Genomic DNA, 15,404 nt, shown 5'->3' with positions numbered 1-15,404 from the left:
CTTTGGGATTCATCTATATTGCTACATGAGTAAGTACTGTTTTCCTTTTCGTTGCTGAGTAGTATTCCATTATATAAACATTCTAGTTTGTTTAGCCAGGGCAATTTATTTTTTAATGACAGAAGAATCGTTTTATAACGTTTCTCTCTATTGTATGTTTTTTTGTTTTGTTTTGTTTTGTTTTTGCCGTATGCGGGCCTCTCACTGTTGTGGCCTCTCCCGTTGCGGAGCACAGGCTCCGGACGCACAGGCTCAGCGGCCATGGCTCATGAGCCCAGCCGCTCCACGGCATGCAGGATCTCCCCGGACCTGGGCATGAACCTGTGTCCCCTGCATCGGCAGGCGGACTCTCAACCACTGCGCCACCAGGGAAGCCCTATTGTATGTTCTTTATGTCATCCCAGCAACAGAGAAGACGTTCCACAGCTAGCCCTACTCAGCAGGGAGCTTTAGAACTATATGCGAAAGTCTAATCATCCTGAAATGTATATAAAACACATGATACTTCCTGAAGTGAAAAGTTCTTAGAGATGAGATTAAAGAAGTAGTGCATCATTTTTATCTCAGTGAGTGCAGATGAGCCCATCCAGAATGCAGTTTACCTGTTTGGTTAATGACACTGGTTTTGGTGTCGGGAGCTTCGGGTTTGAGTGTTACTTGCTGTGTGACCTTGGGCAAATCACTGAGCCTCATTTTACTCACCCAAGAAAAGAGGCCAATGATCCCATCCCTAAGGGTTGCTTGAAGACTGAATGAACTAATGAGTTCAGGGTGTTCCCAGTGGCTGGAAAGACTAAGGACTTAGGAAGTGTTCCCTGTTGTGATTTGTCCCCACTCAGCAGCCGTCAGAGCCAGAACTCTCTCGTGATAGGGCAGCAAAAGTAGATTTCTAGGCCACAAAGGGTAGAAAATGAGCTTCCTGCACTGACACATATAATAGCTGAGACCCAGGAGCAGGGTGGTGAATACCATACCAATGTCAAATCAACAAGCTGCTGAGGTCGATTAGGCTGATGCAATCACCGCAGATGTGATGCTTTCAGAGTTTCATAAAACACACTCTGAAGTCTGGGATCCAAAAAGTGCTTCCAGTATGCGCAAGTCTTACACATGTTTGGCCATTTCTATTTCTTATTTTGTTCTGTCTGAATGGGGCGGTTCAAAAATTTGTTTCACTTGGTCATGATTTTTTCTAGGGAAGTGGAAGTTTAAATCTGATAATCTAGAAACCCATCTTTTATAATAGATTTTAATTGAATATTTTCCTTCTGACCCAGCAGGAGAAATACATAATCCAAATGGCTGTCATTTTATTTTATTTCCGAAGTTCTTTTTCCTCCTGAAAAAAAAATTTATTTTTCAACTTTAAAGTCCTTAGGAATTATTTTTTTGGTGTAATTTATCCACTCTGCCCCAAGTGGTTTTGAAAGGTTCATAATTCCTCTCAGATGATCTTTTCTGGCTTTTAAAGACAAAGAAAATATCTATAGTTTCACTTTGAAGCTCTTGAGAAAAAATTCCTGGGAGCTTACCATGTGGTAAAGGAATTTAAAATAAAAAAGATACATTCGGATTTGGAAACAGGGCTGTCAATTGGACCCACCGATTACCTGCGGGATGAGAAGGATCATTTACTACAACTTCCTACGCCCTCACGGGATCTCAGCGTTGTCCGTCACCCATCACCGCTGCAGGTGTGTTTAAGAAATCCCCTTCCTCCAGCACGTTTCATGAGCACCCTGCTTCCAAAGGTTTGCACAACTCTTTTGGTAGGTACATCATGCTATGCCAAAAACAGAACTGAGAGCATCTGACAGCCTTTCCTTTCCTCACAAAACTTCACTGTCACCAGACCCCAAAGACGTACAGAAACCCCCCAGACTTTCTGCTGCCAGCCAGGTTTCTTGGCCTTCCCCAGTCAATAGAAATTGACTAGAGGCCAGACAAGAAATTCATACAAGGCTTTGTTGGGGCCCCGCTGCCGCAGATGGGAGAGCAATCAACAGGTTCCCTTGCTTGTTCTCCTCCTGAGGGGAGGCAAGCTTATTTCTTATACGGGGTGGGGGTAGGGGTGTGTCCAGGGGTCGGGCCAGAGGGGCGGCTTGGGTGTTTTGCCCACCCCTTAGAGGGTGGTGTGTGCAGGGGGCATGCGCAGTACCCTGCTTTTGCTCCTGACACGCTGTTTTTGCTCCCGGGCTCTTCAAAATTGGCAGTTGGGTTTTTTGATCTCTTTGTTATCTTTTAGGTCCAGAATTTGCCCCAACTGCTCATGCACGCAGTTATTTTTAGTCCCGAACAGCTTCTTTGTATTTTGTTGCCGGAGGAGAGGTGTGTCCAGGTGCAAGCACTGCTGCAAAGGGGCCCACGTCCCAGCAAAGGGTCCCAGGTCCCAGCCTGTCGCATTTCCATACCACTCAGTATCCACACATTCAGATGTCCTCTCATAGACCTAGTAGCGCATTTTATTCAAGTCAATTCCATTTGGTTGCTTTTTCTTTTTCTGATATATTTTTGTAACGCTGCACAAGATGATTGATCCCAGTCATCTCTTCAACAGCCATGAAACCCGAGAACCTCTCTTTTTTTTTTTTTTGAGAACCTCTCTTTAATTAAACCTCCTGGATTAGGACCGCCCTCCTTCCCAACTCCAAAAGTGCTACTACAGCAGAGCTCAAGGTCAGTCAGCAGCCAGGCCTGGCCAAGAGGGCTGGCTCCCTGCGGGCTGGACAGTAGGGACCCACAGCAGAGACAGCCTTGGGTGAGAATCAGGTCTGCTTGGTTCCAGGAGAGGGCTTGGACCCACCAGAGAGCCGGGGCCGGCAGCTTTGGGTGCTCCTGGGAGGACCTGCGGAATCCCTCCCTGTCCCTGGGGACACAGAGCAGTCCCTTCTGGGGCATCACAAGGCACAGCCAGCCTGTCTGTTGGACCTGAGCCCTGGGGGTGATTAGAGCTGCAACAAGGCAAGGGGATAAACCTCCCTCTTGGTACTGCATTTGTAGCATCTCTCACGTTTGGGTATGTTGTGTTTTCAGTTTTGTTTGTCTCAGGATATTTTTTAAAAATTCCCTTTTGATTCCCTGCTTGACCCAATGGTTGTTCAAGAGTGTGTTGTTTAGTTTCCACGTATAAGTGAATTTTTGTTTTCTTACTGTTACTGATTTCTAGTTTCATTCCATTATGGTCAGAAAAGATGCCTGGAATCATTTCAGATGAATGGATAAAGAAAATGAGGTCTGTTCACACCATGGAATATTACTCAGCCTTTAAGAAGAAGGAAATCCTGCCGTTGGAGACTTGGCTGAAGCTGGTGGGTATGATGCTAAGTGACACGAGCCAGACAGAGGAGGACAGATACAGTATGATCTCACTTATATGTGGAATCTAAAAATGTTGAACTCAGTAAGGCAGAGAATAGAATGGTGGTTGCCATGGGCTAGGGGGCAGGGGGGAGATGTTGGTGGAGGGGTGCAAAGTTTCAGTTACACAGGATGAATCAGTTCTGGAGATCGAATGACAGTGTATGACTATAATGAATAATACTGTATTCCGTACTTGAAATTCACTAAGAGAGTTGCTCGTAAGTGTTCTCACCACCACCAAAAAAAACTGTGTGAGGTGATGGATGGATTAATTAGCTTGACTGTGGTAATCATTTTACAGTGTATACATAACATCAAAACGTCACGCTGTATACCTTAAGTATATACAGTTTCTATCTGTCAATTATATCTCAGTAAAGCTGGGGAAAATGTGGAACTTAATAAATTTTATATTGAAGTTTGGGGAAAAAAACAAAGACAAAGGGAAAATAGGCACCCGAAGGAAACCAACAGCCGGGAGTAAGAGCCTGCAATTTGCTCAGAATCACAGGAGTCAAACCACAACCTGCACGGCAACATGAAAAAGAAAAAACAATAAGAGCATTAAAAAAATATCAGATGTGAAAGAAAATACTTTCTTGAAGTAGGAAACATGATTTTAAATTTAAAACAAGTTGGAGGAGAGGATGAAGACCTGGGAAACCAAATGGAAGAGAGAACGCAAAACACAAAGCAAAAATAGCAAACAGAAATCATGCAGGGAAAAGCCAGAGCCTAGGAGGAGAGAGACCCAGGAGACATCATATGGGAATAATACAAAACCTAGAAGGAAAAAAGCAACACATGGAGGAGAAACCATAATTTTAAAACGAGAAAGAAATTTTTCCGTGGTTTGAAGACAGACTTGGGTTTGAAAGGGCTCGTGGAGTTCCAGGCAGGAATGATGGAAAAAATCAGACATCTAGGCATAGCCTGGGAAGATTCCTGAATTCCATGATTAAAGGGAAAACTGTTATGAGCTTCCCGAATGAGAGAACAAGTTAAGAGAATCGGCCTGGAACCACACATTTTTAAAGTTAGAAAAGAGAAAAGCATCCTGTGCCAGCCAAGGTGCCCTTTACATACCTGGGATAGAAGAAGCTCAAAGGTCCAGAGACTCTCCCTGGACCCCGTGGAAAATGCCTGACAAAGGAATCTAATCAGGTAATAAAAGAGTCAGTTTGGAGATGAGGTGAAGAAAAGAGGAAGCCATCCATGGTAGCTGAGAAGCTACCAATTTATGTATAGTTAGCTCCAAACGGATAATGACAGATGAGATGGAATTTGTAATATAAGCACTAAATAAGTTAAAAAACAAAACAAAACAAAACAAAACAGAAGAGAGATGCGATAAGACCCATTGCTAACCTACAACTGAAAGTGCTGAATTACCTTGACAAAAGGTAGGAGTTGAGGGGGGAAAGGGCCAGCAAAAGCATTTAAAATATTTCTTATTGGGTGGGGGAGAAGGAAGAAGGAAAGAAGAGACCCTGGGTGGGAGGAATTGATTGGTACTTTATTGACATATAATAGAAAGTGTTTTTTTTGTTGGTTGGTTGGTTTGTATTTTATGAAAACCAGAAAAGGAAAGGTCAGGACCGTGGAAGGCAACATACAGTAAAGCTTCCAAAATGAGAAAGCAAAAGAGGAAAGACCAGCATCTATTGTCAGTTGTTCCATCTGTTCCTTTTTTTTTAATTAAAAAAAATATATTTTATTATGGAAACTTCTAAACACACACTACAAGAGAGAGAAGAAGACAAGGACTCTCCATGGACCCACTCCAGGGTTCAATACTCATTTTTTTTTAAGCTGGGGATATTTGATTATCACAAACCCTGTACCATTTCAGTTTTTAGTTTTCCCAGCAGTTTATTTAGAATTTGCACACTTTTGTAGAAACTGGCACTCCTCCTCAATGATCAAAACATTTCTTCTCCTTTAGTTCTTACTCTGATCTCCAAGAACTCCAAAAGTACACCTTCAGAAAAAGACAAGGCACGGTCTTTTCCTGGTAAATATTTTAGCTTCTTCAAGATTGACTTTTTTATGACAGAAAACTGGCAAACACAAAATGCTAAATGTTTCCGATTTCCAAGATTTAAAAATCCTGAAGTTTGCACAAAACTCGTGGATTTTTTTGACAGGCTATATTAACCCGTGTTTACCTTCACTAAGTAAGTGACACTTGGCTTGGAATGGTATCAATCGCTCGACTTTGGTGCTAGGTGTTAAGGATTCTGGAAGACTCTGTACCATCACTTAACTCCCTGGATAGCCTCTAGATCCTTGGTGGAAAATGACAACAGACTGCACTTAAAATAATCACAATTACCAAGAAAGAAACCACAGCCAACGTTGGTTAAGATGTCAAAAAGTGAAGAAGAATGAAAAATGTTTGCAAGCACAGAGCTAGGCAGGCCAGGCGGGTGGGCAGGCTGATGACACCAGCCAGGTAGGAAGGGCCACGGAAATGCCAGCACCAGTTGGGTTGTTCCCAAACATTCCTATTTTCCTTTGTTTTTTCTTTTCTTTCAAGTTGAAAACCTGTGGGGTTTTTTGGTTTTTTTTTAACATTGCCACAAAACATATAGCAAAGCCGTGTTTACTAATTTACACACCTGGTTTCAGGTACTTTTTGAAGGCACTGTCATGTTTCTGCGGATTCTAAATTTGTTTTCCTCTGGGAACCTGGGTGAGGGAGCACCCAACCTTTAGGCCTTCAGGTCCCTCCTCCCCAGATCTGCACTCACAGCCCGGGATACGCCCTATGAGCCTCGGTTTGGGCCCCGCCCTCCAGCTGTGGAGGGCTGTGGTCGGTGGAAAGTCACGGGGGCCTGGCGGCCACTGCACACCCTGTGATCCAGACTCTCCAGGGCCCTTTCCTTGCCACCCTTCCTCAAACCTGCACTTCTCATTGGCCCTGCCTAAACACTCCTCCATCCTCACCCCAAATCCAGGGGGAGAACCTCAGCTGCCATTTAGCACAAGGAGCCCCTCCGCCTCTCCCCGCTGCACCTGCAGGTGCCCTGCTTCTTGCACCCCCCGGCCCTCCTCTTCCATCCTCTTCCTTGGGCCTGGGTCCTGTCCCTTTGGGGGCCTCGCTCCCCTTCCTCTGGGCCTCCAACCTCTCCCTCTACCTGGCTCCTTCCCCCACAGGCACCGTCTCCACTCCTCACCCCTTCATCCTGTTTCAGCCCAGCTTGGTCCAGGCCAAGGGCCCCACTGCCCTCTCGTTTGGTCAGGAAATCCAAGCCCTCACTTGTTGCTATTCTGAGTCTCCTTCTGAAAATGTCTCCCCTCCTGGTCTCAGCTGGCATCTCTCCCCACTCCCCACTTTCAAGTTCCTTCTGCTCCTCTGACCTCATCTTTCTTTTTTTTTTTTTTGCGGTACGCAGGCCTCTCACTGTTGTGGCCCCTCCCGTTGCGGAGCACAGGCTCTGGACACTCAGGCTCAGGAGCCATGGCTCACGGGCCCAGCTGCTCCGCGGCACATGGGATCCTCCTGGACCGGGGCACAAACCCATGTCCCCTGCATCAGCAGGCGGACTGTCAACCACTGCGCCACCAGGGAAGCCCTGACCTCATCTTTCTTATCTCCTTCACTGACTCTTGTTCCTCGGTTTTTACCTTAAACGTCCCAGCTTTCTTTTCACACCACACAGACTCCTTCGGAGAGGGATCTCTTCATTCCCATGGTCTTACCTTTTGCCAATAGTTAACTTCTCTCCAATTTTGGACCAACCAGATCAGGCAGGTTATGAACCTTCAATTTGTTTTTGTTATGAAAACTTTTTCGTGGGAGTGGGGGGGAAGTCTTCATTTCCCCCTGTATTAGGAGCCATCAGCCCCTTCCGGGGAGGGTGCCCCTCCCCAGGACAGAGTGTAGCCATCTTCTACCTCCTCCTGGGAATGCCACCCGCCTGGACCTTGGGTGTCTAAAGTCAGACAGGTGGGGGAAACCACTTTTTCTGTTGCTGACGATTTGGGTTCTGGATATGATGGGCAGTCATGGCTCTTCCTTATTATGGGAAAAGGAGAAGGAAGTTTGGGGAGGAGAGAGGGAGGGAGAGACTCGGGGGGAGAGCGGGGAGAGGGGAAAGGATGGGGACACAGTGACCCGAAGCAGAAAGGGTGGGTGGTGGTAGAGCACTTGCCTGGAAGGTGCCAGCTCAGTGGAACAAAGGGCGGCTCGGGGCCTCAGCCAGCTGCCCAGGTAGAAGGAACCCTCACGACCTCTGACCTGGTGACCTCTCCCCCAGTATCTGGGAGGAGTGAGGTCCCCAGGACCACTAATTGGCCACCATCCATGTGGGATGGTGTGTATGGGGGGCTCTGATCTTGTCCTAGGGGCACACAGCCCCCCACCTCAGCTGGGAAGGAGCAATGGACAAACAGGACACCCAACTCCTCCAGGGCACCTGCAGGCACCTCCAAGTCAAGGTGACTGCCCTCCACACTTTTGTCTCCTCTCTGCCCTTGTCACAGCAAAAAAAGACCCCCAAGCCGGAAAACTGGAGTCCTCTTAGAGCCCCTCAAAAGTCACTGAGGCTCCCTGTTCTCCTAACCCTCCCGGACGCTTTGCACGCTCTTCCATCCATTTTTTTTAAATTTTATTTTTGTCTGCGTTGGGTCTTCATTGCTGCGCGCGGGCTTTCTCTAGTTGTGGCGAGCGGGGGCGACTCTTCATTGAGGTGCGCGGGCTTCTCATTGCAGTGGCTTCTCCTTACAGAGAACGGGCTTTAGGCACGCAGGCTCAGTAGTTGTGGCTCACGGGCTTAGTTGCTCCGCGGCCTGTGGGATCTTCCCGGACCAAGGATTGAACCCATGTCCCCTGCATTGGCAGGCGGATTTTTTTTTTTTTTGCGGTACACAGGCCTCTCACTGTTGTGGCCTCTCCCGCTGCGGAGCGCAGGCTCAGCGGCCATGGCTCACGGGCCCAGCCACTCCGCGGCATGTGGGATCTTCCTGGACCGGGGCATGAACCCGCATCCCCTGCATCGGCAGGCGGACTCACAACCACTGCACCACCGGGGAAGCCCTTGGCAGGCGGATTCTTAACCACTGTGCCACCAGGGAGGTCCCTCCCTTCCACCCTGGCTGCACGCAGCAGTTCCGGCCTGCGCCCTTGCTGCCAGCACAGCCTGCTGCCCTGTCCCCCTCCCATCACCCACCCGGGGACTCCATGGCTGGTAGCTGAGGGGGACAGAGGGAGGCATGGGAGGAGGAGGTGTGAGGGAAGGGGCCTGCAATTGCAGACGCACTCAGTAGTGGTTGGACCACATGGGCAGTGATGAGACGCAGCAGGGGAGGAGGGTGTCCTAATCCCAGCACAGCCCCCGGACGGCGGAGGGGAGGGAGGGATAAAGTTCCACCGTGGGATCCTCCTGCCTGGCCTTTCCCAAAGGAACTGGGGCTGCCGGCCAACATCAGTGCAGCCAGGAATGTGGGAGCCCCTGGCTGTGGAGGCTCAACCTGGGGAAGGCCCCATTGGTCACATGGTGGGTGGCAAGAGCAGGTGTGTGGGCCCCTCTGGCTGGGGGTCAGAGAGGTCAGACCCTGGCTGGAAGCCCTTTGAATAGTTGCCAGATGTACTGTCTAGCACTAAGTATGAAACGGGCAGGGAGACAGAGCCTGGGACCTCACAGTGGTGCTGGCCCATGACTCTGACCTTGGCCCTGACCCAGCTCTTGGAAGCCTGGTAACTCTCCCTCCAAATGCCTGTCCTCTCTTATCGTCAGCATCTCTTGCCTGGACCACCACCTTCCCCACTGTACCCTCATGGCTACAGGGGGACCCACAGTTCATCCACTCAGCAAACACAGGCAGGAGGTGGCACCTGCATCACGGACTATCTCTTGGGAGGGCAGCTCGATGCAGAAAGACAATGACCATGGCACGTGGGATTCACAGTTGGATTCACAGGGTGAAGACCAAGCATCTCTGTGCACCACCCCCAAGTCCTGAAAACGGCCCTCCCCATCCCAGAAACATCCCCTCCAGAGAGCCCCACTCTCATTGGAGCTCACGCCCCACCAGGGATTCTCTTGCCCCTCCCCCTCCCCAGGTCCCTCTCCTGGCCTCCCCACCAACCCACCAACCCCAGGCTTCTCCCGACTCTCGGCCACCTCTGCCTCTCAGTCCCAGGTGCCTTGAGCACAGAGCCTGGGGCCCACCTGTCTGTGCTTGCAGCAGGGAGCCGGTGCACAGCAGAGGTCCCTGCGTTAGGAATTAAGGCAGAGCAGGTCTGAGATCAGGGCAGTGTCTGGGTAGAGGTCAGGTTCTGCCTACCCAAGCGTGAGTTTTCCATGGCAACGACCACCCCTTCTTCCCCGGCCTGGCTCAGCTGCTCTGCACCCGCCCATCCCATGCCTGCCTCCTCTGTAAGCAGTGGTAATCCCGTGTGGTTTTTACTCTGGTGTCCATGAATAGGAGAGAGAGGAAAGCAGGCCAGTCTTCCCAGGGCCTTGCATCTGCCCCGCCAGCGGGAGCAGCTCCCGGGCCGCCTGCTGGAAGCAGGCCAGCTTGCTGTCCACTCCCATCGGCGCCCACCTTCACCGAGGCCTCCTGCTCAGGACAGCCTGGCTGTGGCTGCCCTGTGGCCGCACGCGGAATGCAGACCCCTGCCCCGTACGGCTCATGACACCTTCCTCTCTCCCCACGCTTGACCACATGTGGTCACCCAGCCCCACCCTAACGTGCCGTCTGACGTTTGGTCTGCCTGGCGCCTTCCAGAATCCTCCCCACACCCGCAGACTGCAACAAGGCCTGTCAGCTCTCTGTCCTGAAAGCCTTTGGGATTCACCCCGTTCCCCCCGCTCCCCCCACCCAATCCCCCTCCCCATCCCTGTCAGCCTGGTGGTTGAATGTTGCAGGCGCTGCCTCCCTGGCACCCTGCCTGCTCAGAGCAGTGGTAGCCAAAGGACATTTTTGGAGGCAGTTCTGTATGTGTCGTTCCCCTGCCGTAAAGTCCAGACTCTTTGGGGGGGATTCAAGGCCCCTCTTTTCTGGCGCCTGCCAGTCTCTCTTGGGGCCGGGCCCCCCACTGGAGCTCTGCTGGGCTCCGCAAACCCACAGGCCGTCTCCTGCCCCCAGGCCTTGCACATGCTGCGCCCGCCACCTGGATACTCTCTCCCCACAGTTGAGCTCTGGTGGTGGCTGTCTGTGGAGATGTCTCTGATCCTTTCTCCCAACTCTGGTCACTTCTTCCTCTGCGATCCCGTACCTCCCTGTGGTGCTTGACATAATGAGTATCACATTCATTATCCCTCTCTGATTGCAGGGCTGTCTCCCTGTCTTGGGTTGGGTTTCCCAGAAGCACAGCTGGAAATAGGGATTCAGGAACATGAGATTTATGAAGGGAGGCCTCCCAGGAGAAATGCATATGGGAGGGAGGGAGGGAGGGAGGGAAGCAGGAGAGGGAAGGGGCAGAGCAAGAAGGGGATCCCAGGTGGAGTCTAGATGTGGCCTGATTGGGGGGCAGGGATGCTCTGGGATATAACCACACGGCTGGACTGTCCCCTCGAGGTGAGGAGGCCAGCCCATCATATCCCTTTATCAGACAGTCACTGGCTGTGGGATGGGAGGGTTTGGAACTTCCCAGGGGAGGCGGCTCTCATTAGCCAATAGCAATCTGCAGGAGGGGCAGCTGTGGGCATTAGGCATTAGCAGTGGGCGTGGGGGGTGGGGATTGTGAGTGCTGTGGCCAGGGACAGGGGTTCTGGCTGGGTACCACCAGCATCCACCACACCCCCTGTCAAGTGAGACCTCTCACAGATTCTGAATGAACGAGGAGTATGTGGATTCTTGACCCATCCAACCCTGAACTTCCCCAAGCCCACAGCTGCGATGTTGTCCTTGGAGGTCCCGCATTTCAGTGAGTGAAAGGTGTCTCTTATGTGCCTGGCTGTGCAGATGGGGCCTTTAGCCAATGTTCTCAATTAGTCCTCGTAGTCGACCATTTTACAGATGAGAAGACAGAGGCTCAGAGGGGTGAAGTGCCTCCGTGAAGGTCACGGGACTTGTGATTGGAGGTCTGATCGACTCCCCGTCTGGTTCCTTCCATCAGTGTGTGAAAGGCCTCAGAGCTGAGCCCCTCCTGCCCACCGTAGAGACTAGTCCCGGGTCATCTCTCAGCCCCACAGCCTGCCTCAGCTAAACCCAGGATCCCCAAGGGCCACATCTGGCATTTGCAATGGTCGGGAGGCCCACACATGTATTTTGCATATTATTTGCATAATGATCGCATCTGGTTTGCATGTGTCCATGCTGAGGACCCGTCAGCACTGCACAATTTTTTTTTAAAAGAAGATGTTGGGGGTAGGAATTTAGTAATTTATTTATTTATTTTTGCTGTGTTGGGTCTTCGTTTCTGTGCGAGGGCTTTCTCTAGTTGTGGCAAGCGGGGACCACTCTTCATCGCTGTGCGCGGGCCTCTGACTATCGCGGCCTCTCTCGTTGCAGAGCACAGGCTCCAGACGCGCAGGCTCAGGAGTTGTGGCTCATGGGCCTAGTTGCTCCACGGCATACGGGATCCTCCCAGACCAGGGCTCGAACCCATGTGCCCTGCATTAGCAGGCAGATTCTCAACCACTGCACCACCAGGGAAGCCCAGCTGCACAATTTTTAAGTTGCTTCTAAGCAACTCTAATAAGTCCATCACCCGGGCTTTACTGAGTCCAATTTCCCTGATTTCTGGACTCTCTCTCAGGCCCTCACCTTGGGGCTGCATAACTACCCACTCCAGGTCCCAGAGAGGCCATGCTTCTGCCCAGCTGGAAGGGGTCACTCCAAACTCCTGCTCTGAAACGCATGTGGATTTGACAGTAACCTCTTTTGAAGGTGTGGGTGTAATCAAAATGGCAGCTGGGCTTTGAGCATGCTAATGTTTATGTTGAGGAGAGAGTGGGCCCGGGTAGAGCCTTGCTACACAGCACTTCCAAAGGTGCCTCACGTGCAGCAAGGCTGAGCTGCACAGGTGGCTTGGGGAAGGGGGAGGCGTGCATCTCCCAGTGGCAAGGGCTCATCTGCGATGGGAAGGGCTTGTGCCAGAAAGTCAGCAGTTTCAGTGCTATTTCTGTCTCTTTCGGGGGAGCTACATTCCAGAAAATTTTGTGAGGCTCTCAATGATCTTATGTGGTGGGGCCTCAATGAAAAAGGAGAGCACATACTGAGGCAGGTGGATGGAGCCCGAAGAGGGGAGAGGAACCGCCTCAGATTCTGAGAAGTGCGTGGAGGCAGGCAATGGGATGCCAGGCTCCACAGGAGCTATGTGTGAACTCACCATCTGTCTCACTGCAGCTTCCTGGGATCCAGTCCCTCGTCTTCTCTGCCCTTAGGACACAGTTCTTCCTTCTGCCCCAGGGAGGCTGTGGAAGAAGGAAGGAAGCCCCAGAGTCTGGCAGAGGTGCCCACTTACGCTCACCCCCTGAACCCTAACTGCAAGACTACACTCATTCCTGTCCAGGTTTATCTTGTCATCCTGATGGCATCCTCCATTTTTTTCCTGAAGAGAGAGGTGGCACATCTGTCACCAGTGGCTAATGAAAGTTGGGAAAATCTGCTTCTGCACGTGTCTGGAAGTGGACTGGGGTAGACAGGATGTGTCTGGATATGGCTGTGCACGTCCCTGGGAACAGAAAGCCTGATCCTGTGTGTGGCCCCTCAGCCCACCTCCATCCAGGTGCGGAAACTCCAGCCCGAGTGGGGGGAGGACACGACCATCTGTCTTCCTCCCTTGCCTCTGGCCTCCCTAGGTTTCCTGTCTGGCAGATGCAAAGTAGCCTCATCATCTGTGGGGGGAGGGGGGAACCTCAGCCGCTGGCTGGATACAGCCAAGACCCCAAGCATCTCCTCCACCCATGTCCTCCTCCCCTACCAGGATGTGGCCCCAGAGCTGGCTCCCGAAACTGTTCCAATTAGAGAGGGAGCATGGTGTTTGATGTCAACCACCTGGGGAAGGGGGAAGCAGGGGTCCATCTGTCCTTTCGGCCCTTTGTTATGTGGGCTTTTCCAAGTTCAGACAAGGCCCAGCCTCCTCCCTCTGAGTTGTGGGTCCCACATCTGGGTTGAGGAAGGGAGTGAGAGGAAGGGGTGGGACCCCTTGGAAAAGGATCAGAGCTCTGGGGTAGGGAGGTGGGGAGTTTTTTCCAGAGCCGGATGGGCAGTGCTGCCAGGCAGTCAGAACCCAGCCTAGGGGGAAGAGCCAGGCTCCGCTCATCTTCCACTCAGATGTCTCTCACTTTCTGAGAAGTAGAAATTCAGTGGCTACAAGATCAAGATCATGTTATGCGTACTGTGTGTCTTGCCCAGTGAGATGGACGTCTTTGTTAAAGGCTGGAGCACATTGGGTGGATTTTGGTGGAGGATGAAGACTGTCTTAGGCATCATTTGCCGGGATCAGAAACCCACTGGAGCTGGCTCAGGTGAAGTGGGTTATGGAGGCAGACAGAGGAAGCCAGTCACCAAATGGCAACTCACCGTACTTCTCCCTGAGTACATAGCCCCTCCACTCTGCCCCATTCTCCTCCTGCAAGCTCTCTTCCTCAGCTTCCCCATAACTCCTGCGGAGCTATGGCTACAGGGTGCCCTGGCCTGTCCTCTCACTACCCCTCAGGGACCCTGTAGTGGGTTGAATGGCATTCCCGCAAAATTCATGTCCACCTAGAACCTTAGAATAGGACCTTATTTGGAAATAGGGTCTCTGAAGATGGAATTACTTAAGATGAGGTCAGACTGGATTAGACTGGGACCTAAATTCAATGACAGGTGACCTCGTAGGAGGAGAGGACCCAGAGACACAGAGAGACGAGGGCCTTGTGAAGAAGGCCATGCAGAGACAAGAGAGAAGGCCACGTAAAGACAGAAACAGACACTGGGAGATGCAGCTACAAGCCAAAGAGTGCCAAGGATGCCAGAAACCACCAGAAGCTGCAAGAGACCAGGAAGGATTCTTCCCTGTGGCCCTGCTGACACCTTGATTTCAGACTTCTAGCCTCTAGGATTGTGGAAGAATACATTTCTGTTGTTTGAAGCCACTATATCTGTAGTAATTTGTTACAGCAGCCCTAGGAAACAAATAGAGTCTCCACCTGGAAGCCGGATCGCCCTCAGCCTCTGCGTTTCAATTTCAAAACCCAGGAGAGAGAACAATTGGCCTGCTTGGCTCAGGTGTGCGCCGGCCTCCCCCCGCCCCCCCCCCCACCCCGCTCCAAGACCTGCAAGCCAGCACGGCTGGGAGAGGGCAGGGGTGCAGATGTGGGCTTCAGACCTGCCCTAGTCCAGCACCCCTGATAGCATCGCTTTCCCCAAAGGGTGTGAATTCACATCTCAAAGTCCGGTTGGAGAGAGGCCTCTCCAGGTGTGCTTCAGAGTTCTGTGCTTTCTGCACACCTGTCTTTACTTGGGGAAAGACCCAGGTGGCTGTGATCATCTGTGTGGATAAGATCAAGCCAGGAAGAAGCGGCAGTCTGTTGGAGGACAGAAGCAGGATTCGAAAGGCTTTTTGCAGCTTAGAAAGCCAACAAGATGACATTGAATGAGGATGGCTGTAAAGGTCAACTCTTGGGTTCCAAGAGTCAGTTTCACAAGGGAAATATGGAGGAAGCCTGACTTAACAGCAACTCCTTGTGAGAAAGACCGAAAGGTTTTCTTTGACCAGACGCTGAAAATGGGCCAGTGCTGCAGTCCAGCCTGCTAAGAGCTTTAGTTGCACAAGGAGAAGCAGAGCACCTTTGGCGGGGCTGGAGGGGTGACAGGCGTTCAGGACTCCGTGCAGCCAGAGACCTGAGAGAGACAGAGGTAAGATGCACTCCACCAGGAAACCAGAAGGACAGCCTGGCCACCAGACGGATTGCGGAGGGTTCTCGAGCACAGAGGGGCTAAGTTGTCCGGGGAGGGGTAGGCAGAGTTATCAGATGTCCTGGGCACCCTGGGACAATGACGCTGCGGGGAGGCAGAGCTAGCCAACAGGGATGATCTGGGGCCTATTCCAAGGAAGTGGCTGCGAAGGTGTTGCTGGCCCGTCCCCAAACACGGTCATCTCA

The sequence above is a fragment of the Leucopleurus acutus genome, assembly GCF_964270905.1.
Source record: "Leucopleurus acutus genome assembly, chromosome: 16".
Classification (NCBI taxonomy): domain Eukaryota; kingdom Metazoa; phylum Chordata; class Mammalia; order Artiodactyla; family Delphinidae; genus Leucopleurus; species Leucopleurus acutus.
The sequence above is the reverse complement of the archived record's forward strand: the minus strand, read 5'-3'. Positions refer to the sequence as shown.